This window comes from Grus americana, chromosome 1 (assembly GCF_028858705.1).
Source record: "Grus americana isolate bGruAme1 chromosome 1, bGruAme1.mat, whole genome shotgun sequence".
Lineage (NCBI taxonomy): Eukaryota > Metazoa > Chordata > Aves > Gruiformes > Gruidae > Grus > Grus americana.
The window spans coordinates 92,381,170-92,400,469 of record NC_072852.1 but is presented as its reverse complement, the minus strand read 5'-3'; the positions used below and the strand labels follow the sequence as shown (position 1 = coordinate 92,400,469).

Below are 19,300 nucleotides of genomic sequence, written 5' to 3'. Positions count from 1 at the left end.
ATGTTCAGGAAACACATTACTCTCAAAAGTGATTTCACATACAATCTGTAAACACGTTGCCCTTTTAGGTAAAACGGCAATTGTTTGAAAGCCAGAAATATTAAAGAGGAAGGGATCTTTAAAGATAGTTTGCAACCCTAAAAATTGAAATCTGTGCCTCTTAGTTTTCTGCAAAAAAGAGGCTGAGAGGACTAAGAACAGTAGGGATGGGGGAGGAAGGAGAGTGAAAAGAAACTTCTGCACTTTTGCTTTGAAAGGTTTTTGTTTATACACGCATAGATATACACATATACAAAAGAAATGCAGGTGTTCTTTTCTTTTCATAACCTTGTATGCATCTCTGAGGGACATGATTGTACCAATCCCCAATTTTGTCACGTTTTATGCAAATTTCATGTTTTCATTTTATCAGATATGGCTTATAAAAGACAACTTAAAATTCACACACTTCAGCTTGTGAGTACAATGCTGTCATAGTTTCCTTTACTAAAAACTTTTCTTTTTTTTTAAGGCTTCTTTATTTTTTCTTTTCTGTTGTACCTTCCCTTTGCACTTTGAATGGTACAATGCTATTCTCTTGAAAGGTATGGTGGACAACTTCTGGGCTGGCAGGTGCAGAACATTGGATGATTATATCTAAAGTTGGAGGCATTAAGCAAGAAAATTATTTTTTTTCTTCCAGGTGTTCAAAATACTGTTTGTTAAGTTTCTTAATGCAAGTTCTTAAGCAATACTTGGAAAATACATTATCTTGCTAAAAGAACCAAGAGAACTTTCAATATAGAATCGAAACTGTGAATAACCTCATCTAAGGATTTCAAGAAGTTCTCTAGAAAGAAAAATAATTTCTGTCATTATCAGTACTTGAAGGAAAGAGACAGATAAGCCGGACTGGACAACAATTTTGAGGAGAACAATAATCTGTTCTTTCTTTTCCAATCATACTGAACTCTCTCAAAAGGAGATTAAAGTGCAAAGATCCAAAACTGAGCTTGTATCTATCCAAGAGGAATTAAACAAGTGCTACTGCCAGGGAAACTCCTACAGGTAATGCTGTCAGCATCACTCAACTTAGAACATCAATGCCATTAGTGGAAAATTAAAAGCCAGAACTGTGTGGTTAGAGTCAAGGGTGAAGGAAAGCAATAAAATGACGTGAATCATCATTGCAGATCCCTCCTTGCAACAAAGTAGCATGGTTCTTCATAATGTCGTACCATGCCATGCCAACTAGGTTGTACATTGAGAACTAAAACAGCAGTCCTTTCTGCTTGGCCTAAACAAAATATGCATGGACACCAGACAAGGTCTAGGATCGTCCCTTCCAAACTAGAACATCTGCAGTTTTTAACCACCTCTTCATAGTCAGTACTTCAATTTGTATTTAAGAAAGGTGTCATGCTACACTGACAGTGTGTAAACAATGCCACAGGAACCACATAGTGATGGAACTCATCTGTTGCATCACTACCATGCCCAGCCCTGTCTACAGAGATGCCCAGAAGCAGCCTTCTGTTTTTCTCCACTATAGATACATGCTACGTAGCTCAAAACTTCACACCTCATTTGTACAGGCATCCTAACATGGTCTTTGTCACACACAGTTTTTCATCATCTTTTGACAACTGGGACAAGTTAGCCCTCTGTTAATAACTGTTGGTAAAAATAAAGCAAGGTCCTGAGTCAAAAAAAATGCATTAAATATAAATTTTGCATGGTCAAATATAAGTTCTGACTGATGGCCCCTGAGATTTCTTGCATTATGCCTGCTGACTGATACTCACTAAAGACTCCCCACAGAATAGAAGAAAAGAGAGATCAGAGAGTACAGAAAACCATATGTGACAGTAGTAACTATGGAAAATTTGGTAGCGTCACAGACCCCTGTAGAGGAAATAGCTTCATCTCAACTTTCCATACCACAGAACAAAAAACAAAATCCAAAAAACAAAACCCAACACAAAACAGCCTCTCCCTTTTATGAAGTGCTATAACAAATTCTGAAAACAACCATTTCGTTACACAATCAAGAAATGTGAAATTTATGACATCAAATAGCCTCATGCCTGACAGACAGCTCAAACTCTGTGCACACAAAGTAATCAAAGTTCAAGGACCACAGGGATAACAAACTCTGTTAATCAGAACCATTTTGGGCTCTTGGAGGTCACACAACAGCCAATTAAAGGCCAGGAACAATAAATCATCTTCTACGCAGAGCTGTACCTGTTATTCTCACTATCCTGCCAACCTAAGGAGCATCATAGAAGATTTCCATACTAGCATAGAGAAATCAAACAAACTCTGTGAAAGAGCTTGACCCAAGCAGAAAGTTCCTTCTTTTGGAAAACTCATGGCATAGCCAAAGCAGTGGCTGTTGCACACCTAAAGCAGAAGTATGCTAGGCTGGATATAATTTGTATTTGCTTGCCTTGAACCCAAAACATAAGTACTCTGCAATCGGTCACTGACATGAGTATGCTTGACTTTTCACCCATTTGCCAGTGTGTGACCAAAATCAACCCAAGCAAGTAAATTTATGTAGTCTGTTTCTCTTATGGCAAATTTCAATTAGCAATAAATCATAGATAGTACATGAAGAGTTAAACAAAGCTCTCCTAATTTCTGGGAGATCTTTTTATTAATGATAAGCTACATCCAGGTAAGCTTCTCAAACCCAGAAATGCTCTTAGGTCTCCTTTCTTCAGGCTGCACAGTTCATACCCAAACTGTCCTCAATTCCAAGGAACATTTTCACCTGCATTATTCAATCAGCAGAACCTGCTCAAACTTTTCAGTATGAATCATTATCAAGACATATGTCAGCATATCTTAAGAAAATACTGACAGTCTGTTTACCATTACCTTCTACCTTCTCGGTATTTGGCAATAAAGAACCCTGAGATCCTCAATCACGATTCTGAAAATGGCCCTCATCCCACGTGGAGATCAATTCAATCAATCGATATTTTCTTACTACATAAAGAGACAAGTGGTTTGCCAAAGGTCATAGAGCAAATCATTCATTAAACCTGGAATAACTAAGGATATCCTATCTCCAGATACCACCTTTTTCTCCTGGTCTCCTTAAGGCTAAAATTGTGTTGTCTGGACACATCCCCTCCCTAATACTCTTTTAATTTACCAATTTCAACCAAATTTGCTAGAGGCGTATAACCCTGAATAAAAAAACCCCTGATTCCTACAAGCTTCATTAAAAAGGCAAGGGTAGAGACACTATTAATTCCCCCTAGACCAGACCAGCAGTGTAAGTTCATACCTTAAACAACACAGAATTACATTTATAAACATCTCGAAAACCAGAAAATACTTCAGCGAGAGATCACACCTTCTTAGGCAGCAAGTCAATCAATCATAACACTAATCCACAGAAAATCTAGATTCATGAATTCCGTTGCTCACTGAATTAGTTGTTTATTGAAAATTACTGCAAGTACATTCTTCTCCTTTACTACCTTCAGTAGTCCTGATAAAAATGAACCCTAGGACAAGAAATGTTCTCTTTAACTTCTTGAGGTGAGAGAAAGACTACATATCACCAAGATGCACCATTTTGACAAAAAAAAAAAAAAAAAGTCTTCTGCCTTTAACTGACAGTTAAAGAAGCCTGACGACTAGACTGGCGTTCCAGATCTATTAAGCACTTAATATCCAAATTTGGCTAAGATGAACAATTTGTATGCCCTACAGAGATATTAGGTTTAACAAACATTGCTAAAGAAAAAGATGATCTCAAACAAAACTCTGAAATATGTTAACAGAAGAATCTACTAATATTCTGGATATCTGGTATCTTTATCTGTGAATGTCTTAATGTGTCCAGAACATTCTTCTGAATTCAGAGTAAGGGGAAAAGTTGATTTCTACTTTATTTCGGTTTCTGACTTCAGAAAACAATTAACTGTGTTAACGGCGCAAAGCACATTTAGACACGACCATCACATATGGTTATGCAAGGTTACATAAAAGACTTCAAGACTGCATAAGCAATCTGAAGTTGCTAGACGTTCATTAGTATCCTTCAATTGCTTGAGGTGGGAGAAAGATTTGGCATAATCTGAAAGCATTAATGGATTGGTTAGCAAGGGTCTGGATATGGACAAGTGAATATTTCCATCAGCTCATCGTCTTTCCCAAGAAGGCAGCAGCATAGAAGAGAGATTCTCCTACAACCACCACAGGTGGTCACAAAACCCTAGGCTACGTCTCCTGCAGCGAAAAGTTATTGCTGCTGAGAGGTGGAGGACGGATGATGCAACCTCTATAAGAGAGCAGAAAGGTTACAACACCACATGGCCTGCAACACAGGAGGTGGCCCCAGGATTGAAATGCAGCCTTGGCAGCTGCCATGCTGGGAGTGGGGGTCTAGAAGAGCAGATTGAGAGCGAATCTGCAGTGTCCTTCCCACATTTTATGAAATTTTTGCTTCTTCCTGTTTGAAAAAACAGGCTATGTGAAGTAACAGTTTGACTTCTATGTTGTCCCTTTTAGGCATCATCAACTACTTCAGGGTGTTGTTATAAAAGACAAGTCTAAAAATAATTTTTTCTTCTCTGACAAGTAGTATGACTGCTCCATTAGCCAATACCATCACTTTTCCAGACGCTGTCAGTGAAATGGCAACTGATACCTACATAGGAAATAACTGCAATACCTCAGGTCACACAGTGTGACAGTGATGTGTAAATGCTGACTACTGTCTACACCGCACTTAATTTTCCACTTCCATCTTTCTTTTTTTCCCCTTCCCAATCATGTGATTCCAAGGATTTTAATGTAGTAACCGCCAACTTGACCCTCATTTATACCTTAATCTAACCTACAGCATGTGCTGCAAGCTGCTTAAAGAGCTGGAAAATAAAAAGAAATAATCATTTTCAGGGCTTCTGCCTTTTCCATTTACACTCTGGAAGAGTACTGCGTGGACATCCCTTACGTTTGAAGTACCTGCAGGCAGTTTTCCTCTCTGCTTATGTCATTATTGTGGCCAAAATTCTGGCACACAATCACATAGTTCCTGTTGACAGCTAATACTGCTATGAGAGCTTAAGCACTACATCAAAGAGCAAACTAGTGGCCCTCCCATGCATCCTTCAAGCGTGGAAGTGGTGCACAGGCTCTGAAAAGACTCAGGGCAGAAAGAGCAACATTAGAGAACATGTGACGTTCTTGAGAAGGCCCTTGATTACCTGGACAGTTTCTTTCTGCCTTTTCTGAGTTAGAATATGAAACCTTCGGATTAACTCTTGACAACATCTTCTTTCTCTGGGAGGTAGTGTTTCTGGAAAGCACCTTGCTGTGCCAGAAATCATCATACAGGTGGCTTACTGTTATTTTTGTTTCCTGTAATTATGCTCCAGAATAATAATTTGGGTGGCACTGGTAAGGAAATGAAGAAGAAAAATAAGATACTACCTCCTGCACTGGCAGGATAACATAATTTAATCCTCAGGCCAAATGAAAAAACTCTGCATCCGAATACCTCCACCTAGTATGCAAGTTTGGAATTTTATCTGAGCATGAAGTTGGTGGCCCAGGTCCCTCTGCTTTCATTTTCTCCTGTGTTCTACTTTATATCCCAACTATGACTGTATTCAGCAGCACACATTAGCGATTTCCAAATCATCAGCTCATATTTAGTCCCTATTTTCAACTGCACACTAGAGACCTGCACCTATTCCACAAATAGAAAGAATTCAAATGCCTTCCCCTAGGCTCCTGCTTAGGATTTCATTATTAATTATATTTGAAGGTTATACAGTTAAAATACTAACTTTTTTATTTGAACATTTATATTAAGCTGCTGAGATTTCTAGCAGCTTAGCAGCATTATTTCTGTGTAAGAGAATAAGCCTCTTAAATTCTGCACGCAGGCCTCTCGTCTAAAATGAAAGATTTTAGAAAGGCCCTGAAAGGTAACACTGAGTTAATGATGCTTTTTAAACTGAGACCTCAAAGACTGATCACACAGAACTCTATCAGTTATGCACTCCCTTGACCTCAAGCCCTTTCACCTGCTCTGCCAACAGTGCCTGAATTTGAATAAAGTTTAGCAAAAAGTTAGTTCTAGAAGATGCACTCAGCCTCATTGCTAGTTACAACTGTTTACATGGAGTTACTATTTCCAGTGCAATAGGATTTTTAAATATTTGGTAGCAAATCCCAGATGACTGTATTTATTTTCTCCAGAGATAATCAAGGTTAGGTATGAAAGTCATCCATCAAGAGTGGCAGGTATTAAAATAATGAAATTTTTTGCAGGCATGGATGTTGGCGGACACACTAGATGACCTCAGCAAAAAGAGGTCTATGCCAACAACTGCTACCCCACAACACAAACTGAAACTCCCAAATTTTAGATAGCTGGCCAAATTTTGATTTTTAGATATATGCTAGTGTAAATCCAGAACACTGACACCTGTACAAAAATCCAGGGTTATTTCTGATTTATGACTGCAGAAGAGAAGATAATTTGTTTCACTGGGCCAATTTGATTTCTAGCGGTGTTCTTTAATCAACGGATATAAGCCAAGAATTAGATCCTTAATGGGTCAAGTGCAGAAAACAATCTAAACAAAGTTATATGTGAAGAGTATGGACACATTGTTTTCAAATACATATTTTATATTTATTAATGACAACAAGACAAGCACCATCTTTCCATATATGTCATAGGCTGATTTTTAACCTACTGATTTTTTTTTTTTTACCCTTTGCCTCTTGATGCACCACAAAGAGACCTTCTTTCTTGCAATTTTTTTCCCGTGGTTTTGATTCTGATGTACAGAAAAGTTCATTTTTCCAGGTCAACTTCAGATTTCACAGCTGGACCTATCTACTTATAAATCTGTATAATCACATGAAGAGTTACCACTATTCACTTCCTTTAAAGGATTCTTGCCAGTCTGCAGCACCAAAGGTACTCCCTGATCACCACGACCAGCCACAAAATCAAAAGTAACCTGATGGCATTACTTTCAGATGACAACCCCATAAAAGCATCCAACTGGTTTGAAAAATGAATGCGCCTTCAAAAAAAGCGTTGATCCTCATACCTTGATGAACTAGAGAGTACAAATACACCAAACCATGCTCTTTTCACATTATTATAGCATGTCTTGTACCAGATGACATTGGGTCAGAGCAAAGGTTGCATCATTATAACTACCCAGCAGTTCCAACTGCATTATGGCCTCAAAATCCATCTCTTGGAAAATATTACTGGAAGTATTAAATAACAGTATACTTCACACAGAGCATATTATATTGCCCAAATTCTATACAAACATTAACTAATTAATGGCAGCTACTTAAATGGAAATGTTAAATGGTGTTTAAACCTTAAAGCATATCAAAACAACAGGGCATATGATTCTCATTTAAATAAACACATACGAGGGGCTTGATGGGTTTTTCTCCATGTAAAACTAACAAGGAAGGGTATAGATAAGTTATGTAAAATTTAAATAAAAGTCTTTCCAAATTTAAGACATGTGCAAGAATACCGAGAGGCATCGGAGTGCTCTGAACAAGCCAGAATCCAACCGCAGTGTCATTTTTAATGAAAGGCACAAAATGCTGGGCCCTGGTCCTTGCTCTCTCTTGTCTTTTGAAAGGAGCCATACACACACCTCGTGTCTTTTAACACTGTCAGGAAGCGGCCTGAGGACAGCCTAAGTTTCAGCATAACTTGCAGAGATTTCATCTTGTGTGCCAAGTTTCAGCCTGGAGTGAATTTTTAACAGTCGAGTTATAAAGCCGTGAAAATAGGGGCTTACAGTTGAACTGCTGACAAACCCTTAACTATAGCGGTGCACACGGCGCCAATAATAGACAAAACCGCCCCATTTTATAGCACGCAGAAAGGCTGGAATTCAGCTGTTATCAGGGATAATAATAAACTTCTGCTGGTGACTCAGGCTCTCAGCCTCAGATTTACATTCCCTCTGTCACCAAGAGTTTTTAAGTTAAACAATTTCACATGAAAATGCAATACACAACATTTGTATTACCGATGGCATTTGATCCGACTGCTCTTGCACTAAAATACTGCGCAGCTTTCCTCCCGCTCTCCATCTCCTCCTCCCCGCCCCGTGCTGCCGGAACCCAGCACCGACCCACTCTCCCTTGGGCTCTCGGGCAGCCAGGACGAAGCCCAGGACAGCCTGCGGCACCCGGCCCAGCCCCACGCCAGCTGCCAGATCGCACCGAGGGGAGAAGCTGGCACACCGAGCGATGCCTGCCTCCGTTACCCCCACGCTGCAGGGCGGCTCTCAGTCCTCTTTCTGCAGAATGCAAAGGAAAAGCGGCACACAGCACTATTAACGGACTTACTTTATTTTTATATTCCCCCCTGCCCTCCAGAATGCCTCTTGCAGCACTCAAGCCACCTAAAGAAAAAAAAAAGAGAAAAAAAAAGCTACAGCTTAATATTGCATCCTAGCTCTTCAGTGTTTCCTCCCACCAAAGAGACAAGGTCAGATATGGAAAAACTAGACAAAAAAGGAAGCTTGCTTCTCAGGCAACAGACACTTGAGGGGAAAAAAAACCATCTGGTCTAGAGGATGTAAGAGGTCTCACGGAGCTGTCACCCAAGTTGTCCCCAGTCACTGGCACACAGAGACCAGCTACTCGGAGAACTTCTCATGCACAACTTACCACTCCTCTGAAGTTCCCTTTTCTCCAGAAAACTATCCTTCACTCCCCCTAAGGAATAGAATTACATCAGTGACCACCAAGTTTAAATTTATCTGCCCAACGTCTATACTTTATTTTTTAATCCATCTCTCAGGAACAGCTTTTAACACATTTGGATTTTTTTTTCTGTCATAAAATATTCTATTTATTTCCCAGCAGCTGGTGTCAAAAAAGTTGTTGTTTTCTTTAAATATTACTCTTAAATAAATAAAATCTGTTTTCATATCATGTAAAATTAGTTTTGCCTGCTGTGAGTTTGTGGCATTATGAAGTGATCATTTTTCCCATGAATTATTCAAAACAAGGATAAAAAAAGGAAAAGAAAAAGATAACGGACAATAGTATGCCATTCAATTTGTATAAATGCAGCAGACGCACTAATAGTTCACTATGTGCAGCACGGATGAAACACTTCTTCTTTGTCAAATGTATCCACTAACCTTAATTTAGTATTTCAGAGAGGGGTACTGAAAGAGATTTATTTCATTCCTCTGTGTCCCCCTGTGACTTATCTAGTGGGGCAGATAATAGATGTGTCTTTTTTTTTTGGCTAGCAAGATATCAATATTTTAGACAACAAGTTTTTAGTTGCTTATCCTCAGTACTATGGTGCAACTGGCCCTTGATGGCCTTTAAGTCTCTCTTTCTTTTTTTTATTTTAACCTATTCTTTGTTTAAACCTCTAGTTTGACAGTGTCTCTCTGTCTTTTATGAAAAACTATTAGAATTGTTAACATTTCCTCTGGAGTCTTCATATTACCCTGTCTTTCAGAACTGCTGTAACTGCACAGCTGTAATTATTCTCACTTTGAATTCTGACTGTCGTATTTGGAAGGGGATGAAGGGTGGGGATTTTAATAAATTGTTCAGGCTCCCCAAGGCACATGGTGTCTCACCAAATCTACGATGAACTTTTAAGGTGGAAGGGCTTATGGACTGAATATATAGATAAACTGCTAAGACATAAAATGCTATTTTCATCAAGAAGAATGAGAAGATGATAATAAATTTGTGGGTGAAAAAACCTACAGGAATTTAAAAAAATGCTATTTCAAATGGTTTATCACTAATAACTTCCTTGTAAAGGAATCTTCTCTTGAAAACAGAATGCTTTCATTAAGTTTCAAAACATGGCTACTAAGTAACAGTCTTGTGCTAAGAGAGTGGGTTTCAGACTCATGAATTCTATCTGGCATTACAACACTGAAATCACTTAAATTCTGTTTCAACTTCTCCAACCCATACCTTATGGTAATTAAAACATTTGTATCACAGTAATGCCCAGAGACCTGAATCAGAAACAACAATCCTATGCACTGTGTAGAAAGAAAGAGTTCCTATCCCAAATATTTTGAACAGGGATAGTATTAGCCTGCCACACATCGTTCATCGCAAACACTAGCCCTCCCTGTGTCATCCTTTGACCAGGAAGAAGTTTAAGCATTTCAAAAGGAAGTGGGGATTTTTGATGGAGAAAGAGACTAGGTAGAGGTTTTTTGTTTGTTTTTCAATTATGAGAGTGAATTTCCCTCAGAATACAGTGCAGATGGATTCCAATGAAAATCCTGGACCTACACATTGGAATCCTGGAGTATTTGCTCTGAACAGTATCATAAAAAGGATGAGTATTTCATGCAGCAAAGGTATGTTGATCACAAAGTCCTTCCGTAATAAAGCACAAACACGTCTGTTGTCAATTAAAAGCAAGATTAGGATGAAGTGTAGTCACCAGTGTCCCAAATTCCATTATCCCATAGCTACAAGCCATTACTGTTTTTTCCAATTTAATTTTTTTAAGTAGGTCATTCTTGTGTACTCTAATTCTTTTTTTCTTTTTTTCGCCATCCGTGCCAGCTCAGTTTTGGCCAAGTCTCCATGCCCTAGAGACAAAATAAAACCCACACATTTTATACACGATTAAAATATTTCTATACACACAACTGTCATCCACATCTTGCAAACTTCTATGTACTAGACAGAGTCAAATGGGGTAGTAGTCCATGATTCTTGCTTGCAGAGACCTTTGGCAATTTTCATTTGGAGACTAATGCAAATGGAAAATATTTCAGGCTTACTAGACAAAATAGGGTGTTTAAAACGCAAAACATCGCAAGACCTGATAGGAAAGAAAAATCATGTCTCCAGCTATCTGAAAGGAACACCAAGACGTTACAGAAGTCATCAACCTCCTGCCTCCACTGCAGCACAGCTGCTTCACAGCCATCTCATCAGCACCTACAACTCTGCCGTACTTTGAGGATTTCCCCTCTAGATTCCTACTGTGAACTTTAGAAAATGAAGAAGAGACCAGCTGAGGAAAAACAAGCTTTACTTTGAGCTTTAGTACAAACAGAAGATTGTGGGAGTACTGTGCCGATGCCCACAGAGCATATACATACGCTTTACGTAAGATAAAAGAATTCACATCCAACATTAACTTTTGTAATAAGTCCCACAAGCGTTTTGATGGATTAAAATTCCAGTTAGAGACCTTCCTCATTGTCTGCTCTGCCTATAGTCACTGCGACTTCACAGTGCATTCCATCCACAGCCACACAGAGAAGTTACAGACCAACTCTCTAAATATTACTCTTGCTCATGTTGCTGTACCCTTATCCTTGATTTTTTGTTTAATTCTGTATTATTATTTTTGTTAGTAATACATTCTCATTAAAAACACTAAGTGAGGAAAATGTACAAATCTACCGACATCGGTAAAGTTGCACCCATATATGCTAAGACTGAATTTATCAATAAGAACTAAAGGGTGACACAAAGACTGATGAAAGATCAGGAGAACAAGGTATCAACAGATGGGGAGAATCAGGCATTTGCCCAAGCTTCTGTTCTTTCAAATAAAACTTTTCAATATGACATACCTTTAAGAAAAAGGAACATATGCCTTATCTACAGGATTGGGCACAGGGGCATGTGGGGTGTGCTACACCCCGGAAAACAACAATTCTGAAAAGGATTCTGAACAAATAAACAACTGAACATGAACACCCAATGCAATGTTGCGAAGATGGCTAACGCAATCCCTGGAGGCATAAGCAGGAGGTAGCGGGTAGTCTCGGGAAGGCGTTTTTATTTTTATTGTGTTGTTTTCTAAGGGATCTTCAACTGGGTGAAGAAAGGCATAACAAGAACCAAAGTCTGGAACATGAAGCCAAGAAAGAAAAAGTCAAATCAAACCAGAAACAAATCCCACATTTTTAAACAGGAAGGGAATGAACCATTGGAAAAAAAAAAATCTGTCAATGGAAGGGAGGAAATTTAACTGCCTGATGGTTACAGGATTGGGAGTAGCTGTGCATATCTGGGTTCAAAACAGGGATGACTGGACAAATCTAATAGCTGGTGACACACAGGTTAAACTAGATGATCTAATAGTTCTTTCTGACCTCAAACCATACAAAAGGAAATGCTTGATGTTGCATTTTATGTAACCTGCAGAATTAAATAGAACATTCTTCCGAGTGGCTGTAACAAGCAGTCCTCCCACAAAAGATGCACGTATGCTCAGCACAGCGCAACAGGTTTCACTGCTTTTGAAGATTTCTGAGAAGAATTCTGAAGTCTGGAGACAGCTTGGAAAGACTCTGCTCACATCCTCTGAAAAAATTTGTTGCTTTGTTTGTTAGTTAAGTGACTGTATTGCACCAGAGCTTAGCTCAGCGGAGAGCTCACATTCAAGCAACTCCCAGTGCTGGAATGTTTGCAGTCCTCTCTGGGTCTGCTTCTGGATTCAACTTCACCTTGTGCTGGAAGCCAAGTCTGGTGCTACCTGGGGGAGTGGTATCCACACAGCAAGGAAAAATCTGCCCGTTTTTTGCCACAGGGTTGGTTTTTCTTCCCTAGTTACGGCTCCTGGAATTCACACGTTCCAAAATTTGCTTCAAGCTTTGGGTTCAAGTAGATATAAGATGACTCTGAAACCATTATGTTTTATCCTCTACTATATTTCCCACTCCCATGTTCCCAAAAGTTCAAATATGTACCTAAGAATACTGCTACAGCTGACAAAAAGCATGACAAGAAAATCTAGCTATTTGTTGCCATAAAAAAAATCAAGTCCTACCTGAAAGCTAGAGCTGTAGAAGTAAAATACCCCCCTAAATATCCTGCTGGGCACAGCATCAGAGCTGGCTTCAAGGGAACAGCACCACCTACTGAGTCACTCCCACAGCTCCCTCCAGTTCTTCCTGATGATTCTCTCGACCAAGTCCTGACCAGACAACTCTTAGCTAAATAAATCACACCCCAAGATGGCATAGCTGCAGGCACTGAAGGAGAGAAGAGATGCTTTCCATTGCTAACTCGAGCTTTGAATTTTCCTTCTACCTGCTGTAAATGGTGCAGCTTATAAATGCAATAATTTTTTTGATGTCACTAAAACTATGTTTTAGTTACAGTTACAAGCAAATGTCACTCATCTACACACTCTACCTACTGCCTGAAAACAATATGATTTAAGGAGTATGTCAGCAGTAAGAAAAGACTCTTCCCACTGGATTAAAAATGTGCATTTTAAGAAAGGAAACACTTTTAGAAAGAAGGAGAGGGAGTCTTCTGTTTCTGTAGTTTATTTTTCTGCTTAATGAAACAAGGTTTCCAGCTTCTACAATAGCAGCTGCAAAGGCACTTCATTAATCTCCTGAGTGCACTGCCTCTCCCTGCATACCTGTAGCTGCCCTGTTCTAGCCTCCTGAAAATTATCTGTTGGCATCGCTTCAACATTCTTACGAAATTTAAAAAAAAAAGACGTATTCAACTATGTAAATTCTACACCTTTCAGAAAGAACACATTAACCAAAAAGTTCGTTGTCTGATACTTCTCCCATATTTTGAAGACCTTCAGAAGCACTGAACTCCAACTGGTTCCCATTGATAATAAATTGAAAGACCATCCATAGAGATCTACTCAAGCAAACGACAAACAGGGGAGGAAGTCATTGCTGCAGTCTCAACACAGATTGCGTCAAATGCCAGATGCTTGTTCAGGCCAAAGCCTTCAGGGATGATTAAAAAAACACACAAGAATTTTCAGAAGTGCTCAAGTATGCTAGGAAAACAAATGCCATGGGAAGCAAAGAGTGCTAGTCTCCTAACATCATCTAGATGCTTTGAAAATCCCATATGATGAGATCTGGCCCGAGGATTGAGACAAACTCAAATTTTCCCACCTTATTCTGGAGTATTTAACTTGACTCACTTATTGAAAATAGATATACATATATCACAGCATCTATTTTAAGAGGAAACACAGTACTGGTCAGCCTCAGACCTCACCATTTTGTGTTTTATAGCTTTAACACTACACACTAATTACGCGAGGGCTTTAAAGTGTTCTCAGACCTGTAACGGCAAAGCTGCATAGAGGAAATGAAAAGCTCGTGACAGGGCAGTGTTCCCAGGTCTGATTACTAATTTCATTTGCTTCCTTATATTTGCATTTGCCATAATTATGATAAAGGGTGGAGTCTCAAGTAGAGTCGATAGGCAATTTTATGATAGAATTCCCCCTAGAACATTGGAAAACACCGCACTTTTTATAGTGCAATATTGTTGAAAACATTAAGATTGTTCTTAGCATCCATGCCACGGTTAACCTACAGCTCAGGAAATTCCCTCACAGATGAACAAAAACGGTCTATACTGTGCAAAGTTTAGTTGACCCCAAATACAGGACTTTTTATTTGTATGGAATGGAAAAAACAATTTTGTTTAAAATTCATTTCATATATGGGTTTTAAAAAAAATAAAAATCATTATCCCACCAAGTGAAAATTCTGGCTCGTGTTCCACTCAAGGTTTTAGAGAACGAAAGGGAAATTCGTATGTACACTCCAGTCTATTCACGCAGTTACATTTTAACTCTGCAGTATAATCTGTTCTTCTTCACAATATCACAATATTTTTCCTACCTTATCTCCAAGCTCTTGAACTTCACTTCTGCATAAAACAGGACATACTGTTTTCCACATGTTTACAGTGTACACACCAATAAGGAAATCAAGTGAAAACTACAGAAGTGGCCAAAATGGAGATAAGAACGGGGGCTTATTTGCTGCAGTATTTTTTCCCCACTGGTGGAGTGACTTCCATAATGGGAGTCCCTTCATTCACACAAAAAAAAAATTTAAAAAAAATAAAATTGCTCTTCATTCCAATGCCCATTCTAACCATAATCTACAGGAAAAAGGCTTGGTAATACTTCTTAATGCAATAAATCAATAAATACCATTCTGCCACCAGGAGAACAAGCCAGTTAAACATGCTACTTTATTTTTTAATTCGCAGGAAAAAAAAACAGAGCTGATTAAGGAGGAACTAGTACCTTCCAGCAGCTACCCCATCCCTCCAAAAAAAAAAAAAAGGGGGGGGGGGAAGGGAAAAAAGGAAAAGAAGGCCTTAAAGAATGGGCAGATGAACAGACAAAAAAAAAATCCCATGCATTAGGCAAAAGTCTGTAATATTATCTAGAACGACAGCACAGCCATTGTTAGTGCTGCCAAAGCACTGCATGTTTGCTATATCACCCCAGGTCCTTGGAGAATAATAAACTAAGCAGATTAGACAGAGACTGATGTCTCTGTGCTGCTTCCACCTCCACCGAACACGGGCGTTGGTCTGTGCTTTAGAGCACAGGCGGGCAGGTAAACCCAGAAAATGGGTACTCCGTGTTGGCGGGGGGGCCGGGGAGCCGCTGCCAACAACCAGGGCCTGTTTATTATTTAACAGTTGGTATGGCTAGGGGCCTGGCACTGCAATAGACAATCTCTGTTTCAGCGCGAGTAAGCCTGATTACGAGAGCACAGGAGCCAAATCATGTTTACCATCGTCGGCGAGAACCTCAGTGGTCCCAACAGGCATGGAAATCCTTCCCACAGCTTCTGTCTGTCCATCCGTCCGCAGGCTGCCTCCCTGGGGCAGGGCTAAAGATGGGATGGCGATCCCCGTGCAGGACAGAGAAGGAAGGTTTTGGACAGGACGATCCTGAAAGCTGTAGGGTACCACCTGCACCAGCCAGTCCATGTCCTCCTCTCCATTTTTATGAGCCAATACACCAGCCTCAATTCACCACCTCAAGCACCTGATGTCACCCAGGGCTAAAATAAATTCCCAGTTCTGGGGAGGGTGGGGGCAGGCGGCAGCAATGCTCTTGTGCATATAGTAGTCCTCCTTCCCCTGTAAGGACAGTGCGCCATACAGAAAGCACATCCCCAATGTAACCCCTATGATTCACGGAAAGATATCACTGAAAGAACTTGGCATTAAAAGTTTTCTTAGCTTCTGCTGGAAGTCATCCCTGTACACAAAAAAACCGTCTGGAATACCTCCTTACACACACAAACTTCAACTAATCCAATTTTTAAAATATATTTACAGGAATGCTCACAAAGATTCAGTCACACTCTAAAACAGAATTTGTGGAGCACGGAATCTATTGAGTAAATGTAATTATCAAGTGCCATGAATAAACCACACTGGGTCAACCCTCAATAATCTATTGCTATAAAAATCATAATAAAGGAAGATCAGACCATCCTGGTGATGTGAAGCTTTGAGTTTTAGTTTGTTGGTTAAATGCTAGCTCATTTTGGTAGCCACAAGAAGCTAATCACATCTGATAGCTGCTTCTTAGTCTGCATAAAACAAGCTCAATGATCACCACCTACTTCCCAATGATTAGGAGTCATCATCTTTGGCATTTCTCCAATTCTGGTGAGGTTCAGTGCAAGGGTGGGCTGTTGGAAGACATGTAGTCTACTTTAATCTCTGCCACTGGCTTGCTACATGACTCAGAGCTGGAGGGAAGTGACTTTTCCCACATCCTCCTTCTTAAAAAGAGGATAATGAAAAGCAATGCATGTAAAAACTAACAACTGATTCTTTAATATTGATGAAGAGCTTAGCAGTACTGACATAGTATATGTGCTGAGAAACACAAAGTTTCATTATATTCTGCATCACTACAACAGACCCTGACTGGTCTCATCAGCAGAGGGACAGCAAATGGAAAAGCCTGTGGAAACTAAAGTTTAATTGTAAGTTGAAGTCACTCCCAAGTTAGGGCAGCCAGGAGAGCAGTAAAGCAAGATCCCTGAATCCCCTGTTTATGGTATCACCACTGGGAGGGCCCTGAGCATCACGAGGGATGCCATACCCAGGGAAAACTGGAGCCTGCCATAGCTTCTGGGCAGCGAAGGAAAGCATTACTCAGACAGGTGGTTAGAAGCACAAACCACCACCTGCTCCTGGATCTCCTCTCACTGTTTTCCCCAGCTGACTCTGGCCCTAACTGCTTTCAGCTGGCCAACGGCAGCTGCCCTGTACCGCTGCGAGCGAGATGGCTGCAGGCTGCTAGCAGGCAGAGGGGGGGAGCAGCAGCTGCGCACCCCTTCCCTGCCGCCTACCGCACACAGTCCTCTCCTCTACTGGCCACTCATCCTCTAAGAGGGGGACCTGACCCAGGCTTCTATTTAAATTCCCTAGTTGAGTCAAAAAAATCCCTTGGCTGTAACACAGATGACCCGTGGGAGGACAGGAGAGCACAACAATCAGCGGCCTCGCCTGCAACTAGCAAAAATAAGAGTACGTAGTAGATCCTTCAATGCTAGCAGAAGCGATGGCCGTGCACAACTCCGGGGTGCAGTGGAGGGTGAGCAGAGCATACTCAGCCGCGGTACCTACGCTATGGATACATACAGCAGACTTCAGTCCCCAGAGCTGCCAGTTTGGCACCAACGTGTAATTTGTACTACATAACATTTCAGGAATTCAACACAAATAATGTAATAATAGCAATTAGACCCTTTACCAAGCATAGCTGTATCAGACATGCAGTCCAGTCATTTCGCAGAAGGTAAAAAGCACTTGACAAAGGAATCCACACCTTCACAGGCATTAGAGGTGTGCAGGTATATGTAATAATTGCATTCCTTGTGTATTAATGTTTGCATATAAAAATCCATGCTGAGCTAGCATAACACCTCCTTCCTAAAATAATAACTAAGTTTCATACTGTGCCTGAAGTGGTCTTTATATAGTACACAGAAATGGGTTATGTAAAGATTAGAGCTGTGAGTTGTTCACAACATAACTGAAAATCTAGTAACAAAATCCAATGCTAGCCTAGGTTTCCCCAATGCAAAACTCAGGCCAACTTTACAGAAAGGTCTGTGAATTTTGATGCTTTTGACACTGAAATCATACCAATCTTGTACTCAGAAAGGGAAAAGAGAATGGAAGGAGAATAAGAAAAGAATAAAATGGCATAGGAAGAGGCTGGAAAAGACAAAAAACAGTAGCGGTTAAGATTTCCTCCCTTCCTCCTGTGCTACTGCCTTTCTTTCCCATGGTGGAAAGGGGGGAAACAGGCCCTGGCTTTCAGGGAATGCATCCTGTTATACTGGAGCCATGATGCGATGTGTGCAGTTAGGGGTGCTCACATGCTTTTGTATGTATGTGCATCGTTACTAGGAGATGACTAGATTTGGTACCAGGATAATATTCCACCATTGTGTGGTGTGTTCCCATCTGATGTTGCCTTTTCCCTGGTTTTAAAAAAAAAAAACCTAATAAAAAAGAAAATTAAAAAAGATACAATAATTGTTACTGCACACTCTAATGAATTATTGTGTTCAAGGTTCCTACAAAAAAGTAATATTATACTCGGCTTATGTTTTAATTGATTTATTAATATTTTATCACAGGAATGTAATTTAAGCTCCTCATGATTTAGATCTCATAAACCTTTAGCATTTTGCAAATTCAAATTCCAATTTAAAGCCAGGGCGAGCAATTAACTTTTCTATCATCTTGTCAGGGGAGAAGGTTCGTGTTTAATTTGAGACAAAGTGACAGAAATATATATACACTGTATGTATTACTCCAATTTAATTTATGAGTCAGCACCATCCACCTTCCAAATGTAGATTTAATGGAAGGGGAGGAGGGAGTGGGGGGAAGACCCCACTATTGTGGCACTTGCTGCGATATCTGCCCCAAATGCACTATGAAAAAATGTCCCTAGTTTATTGAGATACTGGGCTAGATTGATTACAACTCTATTTTCAACCCTTTTGTTTTAATTTCCATTCACTCATCGCTTTCTCATATAAAGCATGTTCTCTCAAATGTCAACTAGCAGTTCCCAGCCGACGATGGACAGTTGATGCCACGGCAGGTTCTCCCTTGGCCTGTCCCAACTGCTCCACTTCCCGCCCCCGTCGGTCCCCCTAAAAGGCGGATAAGCCAGCAAAGAAAGCTCCCCGTAGGACCGATGTGAGTTAATACCTGTGGGGCCAAGTCTTGTAGTCCTCACTGATGCAGCGGTCTCGCTGAAGCCTGTGTGATGGTCATTTCATTAAGGAGAAAACAGAATAAAGATGGTGCTACTAAATTACCCTTGTTATTATTTCCCACTCAAAAGGACATTCCAACCTCTTTATGTGTAACAAAGGAAACCTGCAGCCTAAATTTGCATGGGCAAAAATTTGCATGAACAAAATAAACAGTTAGTTAGCATTTGCATGTGCTGTTTTAAGAAAGGAAGGGAAGGGCTAGTTTATGGCTA

At 40.1% G+C, this 19,300-nt stretch overlaps 1 protein-coding gene across 17 annotated transcripts in view; it reads right to left on the bottom strand.

Moving 5' to 3' along the window:
• ZBTB20 (zinc finger and BTB domain containing 20) overlaps positions 1-19,300 on the bottom strand; it is a 488,423-nt gene that overhangs the window by 330,442 nt on the left and 138,681 nt on the right. The gene's annotated exons all lie outside the window — the stretch shown is intronic.